At 40.2% G+C, this 12,617-nt stretch overlaps 1 protein-coding gene and 1 pseudogene across 2 annotated transcripts in view; one reads left to right on the top strand and one right to left on the bottom strand.

The window, feature by feature from the left end:
• Nucleotides 1-12,617, top strand: part of TPST1 (tyrosylprotein sulfotransferase 1) — a 104,705-nt gene that overhangs the window by 27,579 nt on the left and 64,509 nt on the right. The gene's annotated exons all lie outside the window — the stretch shown is intronic.
• LOC102478632 (S-phase kinase-associated protein 1 pseudogene) lies at nt 8,460-9,005 on the bottom strand (annotated as a pseudogene).

Raw genomic sequence — 12,617 nt, 5'->3', positions numbered from 1 at the left:
TACGCTAACTGCTGGTTCCCAATAAATTTTTTTTGAGAGGTTTTTACTATAGGGCGGGTGTGCTTGCCAGAAAGGTGGAGAAAGACAGAGAGATAGAAAGCAAGAAATCACCCCCCAAGGGGGATGGCCATGCTGCAATCCCTTCTCCTCCATTCTTCTCTCGGGATCTTGGGCATGCACACGTGCCCGGCGTGAGTTTAAGCCACCAGGTGCGGGACTTGAACCGCGGTCGGCTACATGGGAGTTCAGCAACATAGCCATTAAGCTAACTGCTGGTCCCATAAATAAAATTTTTAAAATATGAAAGAAAAGGGCCAGCCAGTGGCATAGTGGTTAAGGTGGCTAGATCCCATATAGCCGACTGCATGGTTTGAGTCCTAGACCCAGCAGCTTGAAAAGCATGCCAGGTGCATGAGTGTGCATGCCCAAAATCCCAAAAGGAGGACAGATGGAGGAGAAGGGATTGCAATGTGAACATTCCCCATGGGGTGATGTTTTCTTTCTCTCTTTCTCTTGTGTCTCACTCCAGTGAGTGCATGTTTCCTCTGACAAAAAAAAAAAAAAAGAAGTAAAGAACATTAAAGGTCAATATCTGGTGAATATAGATTTAAAAATCACCAGCAAGGGGCCAGCAGGTGGTGTGGTGGATAAAGGTGCTGGATTCCCACATGGCCAACCATGGTTCAAGTCCTGGACCTGGTGGCTTGCTTTCTCACTTTCCCTTTCTCTCTCTCTCTCTGGTCAAATTAAAAAGTAATATTAATAAATAAAATTAAATAATTTTTTAAAATCACCAGCAAAATATTAGCAAATCAAATCAGTAGCATTCACCATCATCATCAAATATGATTTATTCCTTAGATGCAAGGATGGTTCAATATATGCAAATCAATAAATGTGACATGTCACATATTCAAATTGGAAAGGAAGAAGTTAATTATTTGTTGACAGCATGATCTTATGTTTAGACAATCCTAAAGATTTCACCAAAAATTGTTATCACTACTAAGTAAATTTAGTAGTCTTGGGATATAACAATCAACATACAGAAATTAGTTGCATTTTTATACATTAACAATGAATTTTCCATAAGAAATCAAGAAAAAAATTTTATTGACAGTAGCCACACACATGCACGTGCACAAAAATTCTTTTTTAAAAATAATTATTTATTTTATTTTTATTTATTCATTCATTTTATTTTTTAGTTTGACCAGAGAGAGACAGAGGGTGAGAGTGAGAGAGAGAGGAAGTGAGAAAGCAAGCCACCAGATTTAGGACTTGAACCCTGGTTGGCCATGTGGGAGTGTCCAGCGTCTTAACCACCACGTCGCCTGCTGGTCCCCACACACAAATTCTTAAGAATAAATGTAGCCAAGGAAGTGAATGATTGACCTGTGTACTGAACACTGTGTAACATTGATATAAGAAATTGAATAATACACAAATAAATGGAAAGATATTCTATATTCATGGATTGGAATAATTAATATTGTTAAAATGTCCATGCTACCTACAGAGAACTACAGATTCAATGCTGTCTGTATCAAAATTACAGTGATGTTTTCTACATACATACAAAAAATCCTAAAATTCATATGAAACCACAAAAGACCCCAAAGTAGTCTTGTTCATATAAATAAATATCCCCCCCAAAAAAAAACACAAAAAACAAAATTGGAGACATTATCACATCACTTCAGAATATTACTATAAGGCTATAGTAATCAGAACAGCATGGCATCAGCATAAATACAGACACATAGACCAGTAGAACATAATAGAGAACCCAAAAATAAACCCACACATTTATGGTCAATTTATCTTTGACAAGGGAGCCAGGAACACAATAGATAAAGGATGGTCTCTTCAATAAATGATGGTGGGAAAACTAGCTCTCAACATGCAGAAGAATGAAATTAGATCCTATCTCACATCAGATACAAAAATCAATTCAAAATGGATTAACGATGTAAATGTAAGCTGGAACCTTTAAAACTACTGGAAGAAAACATAGGAAAGCTCTATGACAGTGATCCAGGAAGTGATTTTTTGGGATACCACCCTAAGGACACAGGCAGCAAAAGCAAAAATAGTGAAAGGATTACACCAAACTAAAAGCTTTTGCACAGTAGAGGAAACAAATCAACATAGCAAAGAGACAACCTATGGAAGGGGAGAAAATATGTCATACATCTGATTAGAGATTAAAACCCCAAATGTATAATGAACTCAACTTAGCAGCAAGAAAACAAATAGCCCAGTATTAGTGGTTGGTGACATAGTGGTGATGCAAGGTTTTGCAATGCTGAACCCATATAAAGTCTCAGGTGGATATTTTTTTATTTGTTTGTTTTGTTTCTTTTTTTTAAGAATTATTTTTACTATTTATTTATTTAGTCATTTAAATTTGACCAGAGAGGGACCTAGTGAGAGAGAGAGAGAGGAAGGGAAAGTGAGAAAGCAAGCTGCCAGGTCTAGGACTCAAACCACAGTCAGCTATGTGGGAGTCCAGCATGCCACCTGCTGGCCCCAAAGTTTCAGGTTTAACCTGTTTCCCAGGACTTCCTTGTGCATTCCAGGCACTCTTGTGCCCAATCCTGTGATATGGACTGCCTGAGGCTGGGAGTGAATTGTTATGTGAAGATTCTGTTGGAAAGTGCCTTTCTTTCTCTATTTTTGTCTCTGTCTTCCCAGAGAATAAATAAACAAATAGATGGGCAAGGAATCTCAATAGACAGTCCATAAAAGGAGACATATGTATGTCCAACACATATATGGAAAAATGCTCATCACCACTAATCATCAGATAAATTCACATTAAAATAACAATGAGATACCACTTGTTAGAATATGTATTACCAAAAAGATGAAAGATAGCAAGTATTGATTAGAAATTTGAGGAAAAGAAAATCCTTGTGTGCTGTTGGTGAAAATGTAACTTGGTACAACTATTGTAGAAACAGTTCTTCAAAATGTAAAGAACTACCATATGAGCAGTCTCACTACTGAGTATATACCAAAGGAAATAAAATCAGGATCTTGTAGACATAACTACTCTTATGTTCATTGCAGCATTACTCAGAATAGCCAAGATATGAAATCAACCTACATGTCAATCAACAATTGAATGGGTAAAGAAAGTGTAGCATATATATATGTATATATGTGTGTGTATAGTGTGTGTGTGTGTATGTATATATACTTAATTTGACCAGAGAGGGACAGAGCAAGAGAGAGAAGTGAGAGAGAAAGTGAGAAAGCAAGCAGCCAGGTCCAAGACTTGAACCATGGTTGGCCATGTGGGACTCCAGCACCCTCAACCACCATGCCACCTGCCAACCCCCATGAAGGATTTTTTTCCTTAAATCCAATAATTTTGCTAGAAAAATCTCTTGGTGGTCATTATAAAACATATGCTCAGGTACACTGTATGCTTTGTCAATATGTAGGTTAAAACTTTTTCTTGAATTTTGAGGGTTTTGTTGTTGTTGTTTTTAAGTTTATTTCTTCCATGAGATGGAGAGAATGACAGGCATTCCCAACAGGGTGTTCATGCCCTGATCCATGCCTCAACTCAGTTGACCCAGATCATGTGCTTGACAAGCTCAGGGAGGTTCCAGGATATGAATCTAGGACTTTTCCCACGTTGTTCTAATTGCATTATTACTAAGCCACTGCCTGGCCCTGAAATTTCTTTTAATGATAGCACATGCAAGGGTTAGCAGGTGTCATAGTGGCTACAGTGCTGGACTCTTATATAGTCAACTGCAGTTCAAGCCCTGGACTCAATGGCTTGAAAATCACACCAGGTGCTTGTGCATGCATACTCAAAATCCTGAGAGGAGAGGGAGCCAGCAGTTAGCGTAATGGCTATGTCGCTGGACTCCCACGTAGTCGACCACGGTTCGCGTCCCAGACCCGGTGGCTTAAAACTCACGCCGGGCGCGTGTGCGTGCATACCCAAGATCCCGAGAGGAGAATGGAGGAGAAGGCATTGCGGCATGACCATCCCCCTTGGGGGGTGATTTCTCGCTTTCTGTCTCTCTGTCTGTCTCTGTCTATCTGGCGAGCGCACGCACCCTATAGTGAAAACCTCTCAAATAAATAAATAAAATAAAAAATCCTGAGAGGAGAATGGAAAAGAGGGATTGGGGTGTGGCCATCCCCCTGGGAAGTGATTTCTCACTTTCTTGCTCTCTATCTCTTTCTGACCCTCTCCGGCAAGCACACATGCTCTATAGCAAAAACCTTTAAAAAAAAGATAGCACATGCATGCACACGTGCATGCACATGCATAAGAAAGCACCCTCTTGGGCCAGCAGGTGGCGTGGTGGTTGAGGCTGGACTCCCACATGGGAAGCTAAGGTCTGAGTTCTGTACCCAGCAGCTTGAAAATCACACGCCCCTACTCAAAATCTCAAGAGGAGAATGGAGGAGAAGGGGTTGCAGCATGGCCATCTCCCCTAAGAGGATGATCTCTAATTTTCCCTCTCTCTATTTCTGTCTGTCTCTCACTAACAAGTACACATGCCCTATGGCAAAAACTTAAAAATAAAAAAGAAAGCACCCTTGATAAGGTCTCATTATGCTGCAGTCCCTGTTCACCAGCCTTCTAGCTCTTTGGGATCCTGGGTGCCACCCATGTGCCCAAAATGTTTTCAAGCTGACCCAAAAATCCGAACCCATATTTGGTTGTGTGTCCTCCAGCCTTCCATGGCACTGCATTGCTATTGTACTTCAGCAGCTGGGCTCAATTTTGTTAGTTTTTAATTGCCAGAGGGCACATATACTTGCCCATGGGACATGGTCATGCCACGATCCATTCTCCTCCTTTATTTTATAGGGGTTTTGGGCACATGTGCACACATACTGGCATGTTTTTCAAGCCACTGGGGCTAGGATTCAAATCAGGGCCTGGCAGGTGGGCTCCAGCTCCCTTAACCACTAGGCTATGGGGCTGGCCCTAATTTTGGTTTCTAGTATTTGCTGTATCTTTTCATTTTTATTTTCTTTGTCAAAGACTCCTATTTTGTGACCAGCAGATGGTGTAATAGTTACATCTCTGGACTCACACATAGTGGACCACAGTTTAAGTCCTGAATCCCATGACTTAGAACTCAAGCCAGGCATGCTATGTGTGCTCAAGATCCCTGGAGTAGAAGGGATTGTGGCATTGTCATCCCCCTGGGTGATGATTTTTTGCTTTCTGTCTCTATCTCTCTGGCAAGTCCACATACCCTAGGGCAAAAATCTTGATTAAAGAAGAAACACTTTTCATATGTTGGATGGTTGGGGTTTTTTGTTTGTTTGTTTTTGGCCTGTCAATATTTGTCACTCTCTTTAATAATTGTTTTATCTCTGGTGTTTTTTTTTTTTGTGTGTGTGTGTTTTAAAGATATGTCTCTTCTTCCGGTTATTTTTCCAATTATTTTAAGTTGCAAAGCATTTAAATTTCTTTTTTTTTTGGAGAGGTTTTTGCTATAGGGTGCGTGTGCTCGCCAGACAGACAGAGATAGACAGAAAGCGAGAAATCACCCCCCAGGGGGGATGGCCATGCCGCAATCCCTTCTCCTCCGTTCTCCTCTCGGGATCTTGGGCACACACGCACATGCGCCCAGCGTGAGTTTTAAGCCACCAGGTCCAGGACGCGAACTGCAGTCGACCACGTGGGAGTCCAGCGACATAGCCATTATGCCAACTGCTGGCCCTGCATTTAAATCTTTGAAGACATTATTCTGTTTTAATTTCTGTTAAGGGTCTCTGTTAGGTTTATTTACTCTTGTCTTCCTTCTAGTTTATACTTCATCTCTGAAATTTTTTTCCCTTTAGTTTTTTTCTGAGTTCTATCACCTTATTTCTGCATTTTTGTAATTATGATTTATGTTGTTTTTTAATGTCATACCATTTTCTTAATTTTTTTAGATTGTTTTAAAATACTGTCACAATTTTAATATGTTTTATGGGCATGTTGTTCCTTGTCCATAGGACATTAGTGTCTTTTATCTTGTAACAACTTTGTGCGGGATTTGATCTGATGCTTATACTATTTTGTTGCTCGTTTTTACATGAAAATTATTTTTTTAAGCTTTTAGAAGTTGGAATGGTTCAGACTATCTTTATTAATTTCACAGATCTTTCTTTTTGTTTGTTTGCTTTTTGGATAAAGTTCTAAATAATATGGTGGGTTGCTTCCTGAGATTTTCCAACTCTATATGCCCCCCTCAATTGTATCTGGATCTTCTCTTTCCTTTGTCTCTGTCACTGTTGTAACAACCCATTTCTGGTTCTGCTCTTAGAAATTTTTTGTCAATATGATGTTGTATCTTTTTTTTTTTTTTTTGGAGAGGTTTTTGCTATAGGGCGCGTGTGCTCACCAGACAGAGAGAAACATAGAGACAGAAAGCGAGAAATCACCCCCCAGGGGGGATGGCCATGCTGCAATCCCCTCTCCTGCATTCTCCTCTCGGGATCTTGGGCACACACGCACACGCACCCAGCGTGAGTTTTGAGCCACTGGGTCCGGGACGCGAACCGCAGTCAACTATGTGGGAGTCCAGCGACATAGCCATTACGCTAACTGCTGGTTCCCAATGATGTCCTATCTTTAAAGAAGCTTTGGCTGGCCAAATTTAAAGAGTTTGTGTTTCCCAGCCTTCTCTGGCTCCTTTCAGAATTTACCAAAGGCCCCTTGAACTTCTCTTTTGGTTTGGATAACACCCCTCCTAGTTTCAACTGGTTCTCAGGTAGGTCTGCTGTGATGTGCAGAGCATAGTTTTTGCCTCTTTAGGTGGTTTCCTGTTCTCAGTTTTCTGATGCCTTCTTGCCTCCTCCTGCTTCTTCCACATTTACATTCATTCCATGCAGGTCTTGTGACTATTGTTGGTTGTTTCTACTCGCTTGTATTCTGTGATTTCAGAACTACTTCGTACCTAGTTTTGTTGTAAATATTGTTCATAGGTTTTTAGTTTTGTTATCTGATTGCTTTATCTGTTTTTAGGTGATTTGGTGAGATTAACAAACTATTTGGCAGTTTCTCGGGTTTCCCCTAATTTTCTTGAGTTTGGACTCTGGGTGCCTCAGAAGTCATTTTAGAGTTTCGAGCACAGGAATGACATAATCTGACTTGAGTTTTTAAAAACTCTGTCTGGGAACCAGCAGGTGGTGTGGTGGTTAAGGTGCTGGACTCCCATATGACCGACAATGGTTCCACCAAGGACCTGGCAGCCTGCTTTCTCCCTTTGTCTTTCTTTCACTGGTCAAATTTTTAAAAATAATAATAACTAATAAAGTTAAATAAGTAATTGTTAAAAATTTTCTGTCTAGCTGATATACTGATATACTAAGGATAGGCCACAGGGATGTTAAGAAGTAAGAACGGGGACTTCAGAAGAAATTTGGAGAAGTCCAGGAAAAGATGTCACTAGTTAGACTATGGGATGTGGTGAGGGGAAAATAGCACCGGAATTAATCAAAAGTGGTCAGACTTGGGTATATTTTGAGGTATGAGTGATAAGATTTTCTGATGGATTTGATGTGGAGTAAGAGAAAAAAGCTCCTCCAGTTTTGTTTTAAGCAGCCAGAAGAACGGGGTCATTTTCAACTGAGATTAGGAGGGCTATGATTATAATAGTTTGGGGAATAAGATCAGGAGTTCACTTTTTTTTTTTTTTTTTAGGAGTTCACTTTTGACTGTGTTAAGCTTGGGGTAATCCTGTGAGTCGTCGTACTATAGCATGGGCAAAAAAAAAAAAAAAAAAAGACAATGCTTATGGAAAACTGGAAAAGTTAGGGTGTTTCACCACATGCTTCACTGTAATAAATCTAACCATTTGAATTATGTGCTCTTCCATTCATTCCTTTTCACGTGTCCATTTCAGCACTGTTTTAGTCCAGAGGACTTGGTTTCCTGTAGTAGTAGTTGTGTATTGTAATTCAGACCTGTGGTTTGGCAGTCAGCCTGGCTGTAGTGTTTAACTGAGACTTGAAGATCCATGCTTAAAATGAATGTCTTGGAAGATTATTTTCATTTCAGTCATTTCAGACTTTGGCATTGACTCCATTCCTTGAGAAGGAGTGGCTGCCACCGTGAATGCTACAGAGGGAAAGGAGCCCGGACTCTGTACATGGGGGAGAATTTGCTGATTCACAGATACTTTGCCTTGCTGCGTGGGGCTGCAGGTGCTGAAATAGACTTGTCTGTCAAGTACTATGATTTTTTTTTTTTTTTTGATAGAGAACCCACAGTTCAGTTTTATTCAGAGCAAAGAAAAAAGAAACTTTTGATCGTAGTGGAAGAAACTCGGCCATAGGTTTGTAATCTGTACTCAAACTACACATGCAATAAGGACAATATTCTGCTAATACAATTGATGTGCTGCTGCATTCATCTACTGTTTGTCTAATATTAACAATTATAAACAGAGCAGTGCAACTAGTATCTGGAACAATTCTTAGTGTTACAGTGTCAGGCACAACTTTTCACTTCTCTTCACACCACTGGTTCTCTTTGCGTACCTGGGCTTCCTCCTCTTCAGTAAAGTCATTTTTGATATTGAAAGTCTTGTGAATCTGCTCAGGAGTTTTTCCCTTGATCATATTGGCAACAGTCTTGCATGTAACATCAAGCAAACCTTTGATGTCCAAGTAGTTTGCAGCCAGGATAAGCTCAAAAAGTGTTCCTTGGTCAACCTTCAGAAATTCTTGGTCCCAAACAGGAATGTCGTCTGTTCGCTTCTCTTTGTTCTCATCATCTTCAGGAGGAAGAGGGTCATCCTTGTGGTGGGTACACCACTGAATGACCTTTTTAAATATTGCTGCATTAGCATTTGGTAGAGGAACTGGGTCATCATCTCCTTCATCATCCATTCCCAAATCTTCCAACATGGTCTTGATAGTCACAGATTGTTTGGCAATTTCCACATCAACGTCAAATATCTCTCCATCAGAACTCTGCAACTTAATTGAAGGCATGGTGCCCGGTCTCAGGGAGATGGCTGCCCGGACGCTGATGAGTGCGGAGCAGGGTAGGCAAACAAGAGAAAGGAGGAGAACAAGGCCACTCCCTCAAGTACTATGTTTTGAGGTGCTAGTTAGCTACCTAGTACGCTTCAGACCTGGGTGTTGGTTAATTTCTGAAAGGACTGAAGGAGTAGGAAAGATTTGATTAACTCCATCCAGCTTGCAGGTTGTGGTGTAGGAAAGAAAATCAGGCTCTCTCGACCAGGCCCATTTCTCTGTAATAACTAGGCTTTTGAATAAGTGTTGGCAAACTATTTCTCTAAAAGACCAGATATGTTTGGCTTTTGGAGCCGGTATGAGTTCTATTGCAATTTGAGCTCCTCTGCTTTAGAGCAAATGTATCCATAGACAGTACAGACATAAACTGATGTGGCTGCATTCTAGCAAAATTTCATTTACAAAACAGGCAGCAGGCCAGATTTGGGCCACAGTTTGTTTTTGAAACTGTAGAGTAAGTGGTTATTATACCCATTCTCTAAATATCAAAGTTTTTCTTAAATTACAGAATTGGATGGTACAGATACAAGTTCCATATCTCCATTCATTTCACTATACTTTGCTGCCTCTTAGAAAAAAGTTAACTAAATAACTAGAATCCATGGGAAGAGAGAAAAGGTGAGCCCAGAGAGCTGACTTGAAACTAACAAGCAGCTAACCCTAAGAATTTAACTGTTGAAAGCATATGACTCACCAAATAGTGACAGTGACATACTTGAATAAGTACATCAAGACATCCTGTCTTGTTCTCATTCTCTGCTTTTTAAAAAAAGAAGTATCCTGGGGACCAGCAGGTGGTGTGGTGGTTAAGGCACTGGACACTCCCACATGGCCAACTGCAGTTTGAATACTGGACCTGGTGGCTTGCTTTCTCACTTTCCCTCTCTCTCTCTCTCTGTTTAGCTCTCTCTGGTCAAGTTAAAAAAGAAATGAATGAATAAATAAAATTAAACATTTATTTAAAAAAAGAAGTATCCTTACAGCTCAACAGTTGTCTTTCTTGAGTTTGATAAGTGCAGTACTAAATAAAACTGTTTCTTCTCCCCTTCCTATCCTCCCCACACCAGCAGCTTCAATAAGTCCTTAACTCATTTACCATTTTCCAAACATACCAAGTTCTCCCGTGAATGTGAAAATTGATGTGGTCTTTATGTAACCACAGCACCTGAGAGCTCACACACACAGAAACTGTACATTTCCTTTGTATAGTCTGAGATCGGGGTGAGTCCCTACCTCAGCTACTCAATTCTGCCATTGTAGCACAAGATCAGCCATGGATGATTTGTAAGTGAATGAATGTGGCTGTGTTCCAGAACATTTTTACTTATAGATATTGAAATTTGAACTTCATATGATTTTCGTGTGTTACAAAATAATATTCTTTTGATTTTTAAAAGTATTTTAAAATATAAAAGCCATTTTTAGCTTGAAGACCAGACAAAAATAGGTATTTTCAATGACTTTGACCTCTGACCTGTAGGTTTCTAACACTTACCTTAGCTGTTTGGTAAAGTGTTCTAACTCATGTCCTACCCAATAAAAAGAATAGCCTATTTTTGGGGACCAGCAGGTGGCGTGGTGGTTAAGGTGCTGGAAACTCCCCCACATGGCCGACCATGATTTGAGTCCCAGACCTGGCGGCTTCCTTTCTCCCTTTCCCTCGCTCTTTCTCTCTGGTCAAATTAAAATAAATGAATGAATAAATAAAGTTAAATAAATAACAATTAATAAAAAAAGAATAGCCTTTTTTTTTTAAAGAGGTTTTTGCTATAGGGTACGTGCACTTGCCAGAAAGACAGAGACAGACAGAGAGATAGAAAGCAAGAAATCACCCCCCAGGGGGATGGCCATGCCACTATCCCTCCTCCTCCATTTGCCTTCCGGGATCTTGGGCATGCTCGCACATGTGCCCGGTGTGAATTTAAGCTACCAGATCTGGAACTCAAACCATGGTCGACTACATGGGAGTCCAGCGACATAGCCATTACACTAACTGCTGGTCCCAAGAATAGCCTAATTTTTCATATGCGTTCTCATAATATTATTTCTAATCTCTGCGATCTCATTTCTCATGCTACATATTAATCATGTGTACACGTGCGTCTCTTATTAGATTCTGAGTTATTTAAGAGGTGGGCCATGGCCTAATCAGTCATCTCTGTTCTTAGTATCTAAAACTCAACCTAACACAGTGAGCATTCAGAATGTCTGCTGAATTAAAATTTTATACTCAATAAATATAAACTATTATTATTCTTTATTTCTTTCTTCCATGAGTAAGAAAGACATTGCCGACAGTCTTCAAGTCATGAGGAAGAGAGAGAGGAATCCCCAACAGGGTTTTAATGCTGCTATTCCACCAGCATCAGTAACCCTGTATAATGGGTATGCATGCACCGGGCATGTTCAGAAAGGTCTTCAGACACAAACCTGCAACCTTCCCACAGAGGTCAGCCTCATAGAGAGGCTACCACCATCTGGTCTTGAAAATGTCATTTCTACTGATTTTAAAGAAATATCACACTGATACACAGTAGTTCTATATTGTTCCCTGTGGAGGCCTTTGTAACTGCATTTACTGCTAATGGATTTGTGATTCAGTGATTACGTAACAAAAGCCTTTCCAAATTCATTCATTTTAGAGTTATGTCTCTTTTAGACAGAATAATCTTTTTTTTAATGAATTAATTGTTTAAGGTTTTTGCCATAGGGTGAATGCACTCACCAGAGAGAGAGGGAAAGTGAGAAATCATCTCCCAGAGGGATGACCAAGCTGCAGTCCCTTTCTTCTCCATTCTTCTTCTGGAATTTTGGGCACACGTGCACACACGCTTGGTGTGATTTTCAAGCCTCCAAGTCCAAGATTTGAACTGCAGTCAGACATGTGGAGTTCAGCACCTTGACCACCACACCACCTGCTGACCCAGACAGAACAATCTTTATTTATTTATTTTTTTTAAGAGAGATTTTTGCTATAGGGTGCATGCAGTACTGGAAAGACAGAGACAGAGAGACAGAAAAAATCACCCCCCCAGTGGGGAATGACCATGTCACAATCACTTCTCCTCCATCATTCTCCTCTTGGGATCTTGGGCATGTACGCACACATGGCTCGGTGAGAATTTAAGCTGTTGGGTCCAGAACTTGAACTGCGGTTAACTACTTGGGAGTCCAGTGACTTAACCATTACGCCATCTGCTGGTCCCCAGAATAATCTTTAAATAACTTATTCAATCATAATAATTAATCATGGCCTAGTGGTTAAGGGAACCAAATCCCACATGGCCAACCATGATTTGAGACTCTGCTTTGGTGGCTTGAAAAACACACTTGGTTTTTGTGTGTGGGTACCCAGAATCCTGACAGGATAGAGAAATGGAGAAGGGTTTGCAGTGACCATGCTCTGTTGGAAAGTGCTCTTGCCCACTCCCTCTCTGTCTCTGGCAAGTACGTGTATCCTTTGGCAGTTTAATATAGTAAGCAAAAAGAAAACAAATAATGGCTTTCACTTTTCTCATGAATTAGTGCTGATGTGAAATAATATCTGTTGTTTATTGAACAGGTACTACTATATTCCAGTCAACTCTGATTTTTTTCTC

This window comes from Tupaia chinensis, unplaced genomic scaffold, assembly GCF_000334495.1.
Source record: "Tupaia chinensis unplaced genomic scaffold, TupChi_1.0 Scaffold000429_1, whole genome shotgun sequence".
Classification (NCBI taxonomy): domain Eukaryota; kingdom Metazoa; phylum Chordata; class Mammalia; order Scandentia; family Tupaiidae; genus Tupaia; species Tupaia belangeri.
Note: the sequence above shows the minus strand (reverse complement) of the source record. Positions and strands in the feature narration are given on the sequence as shown.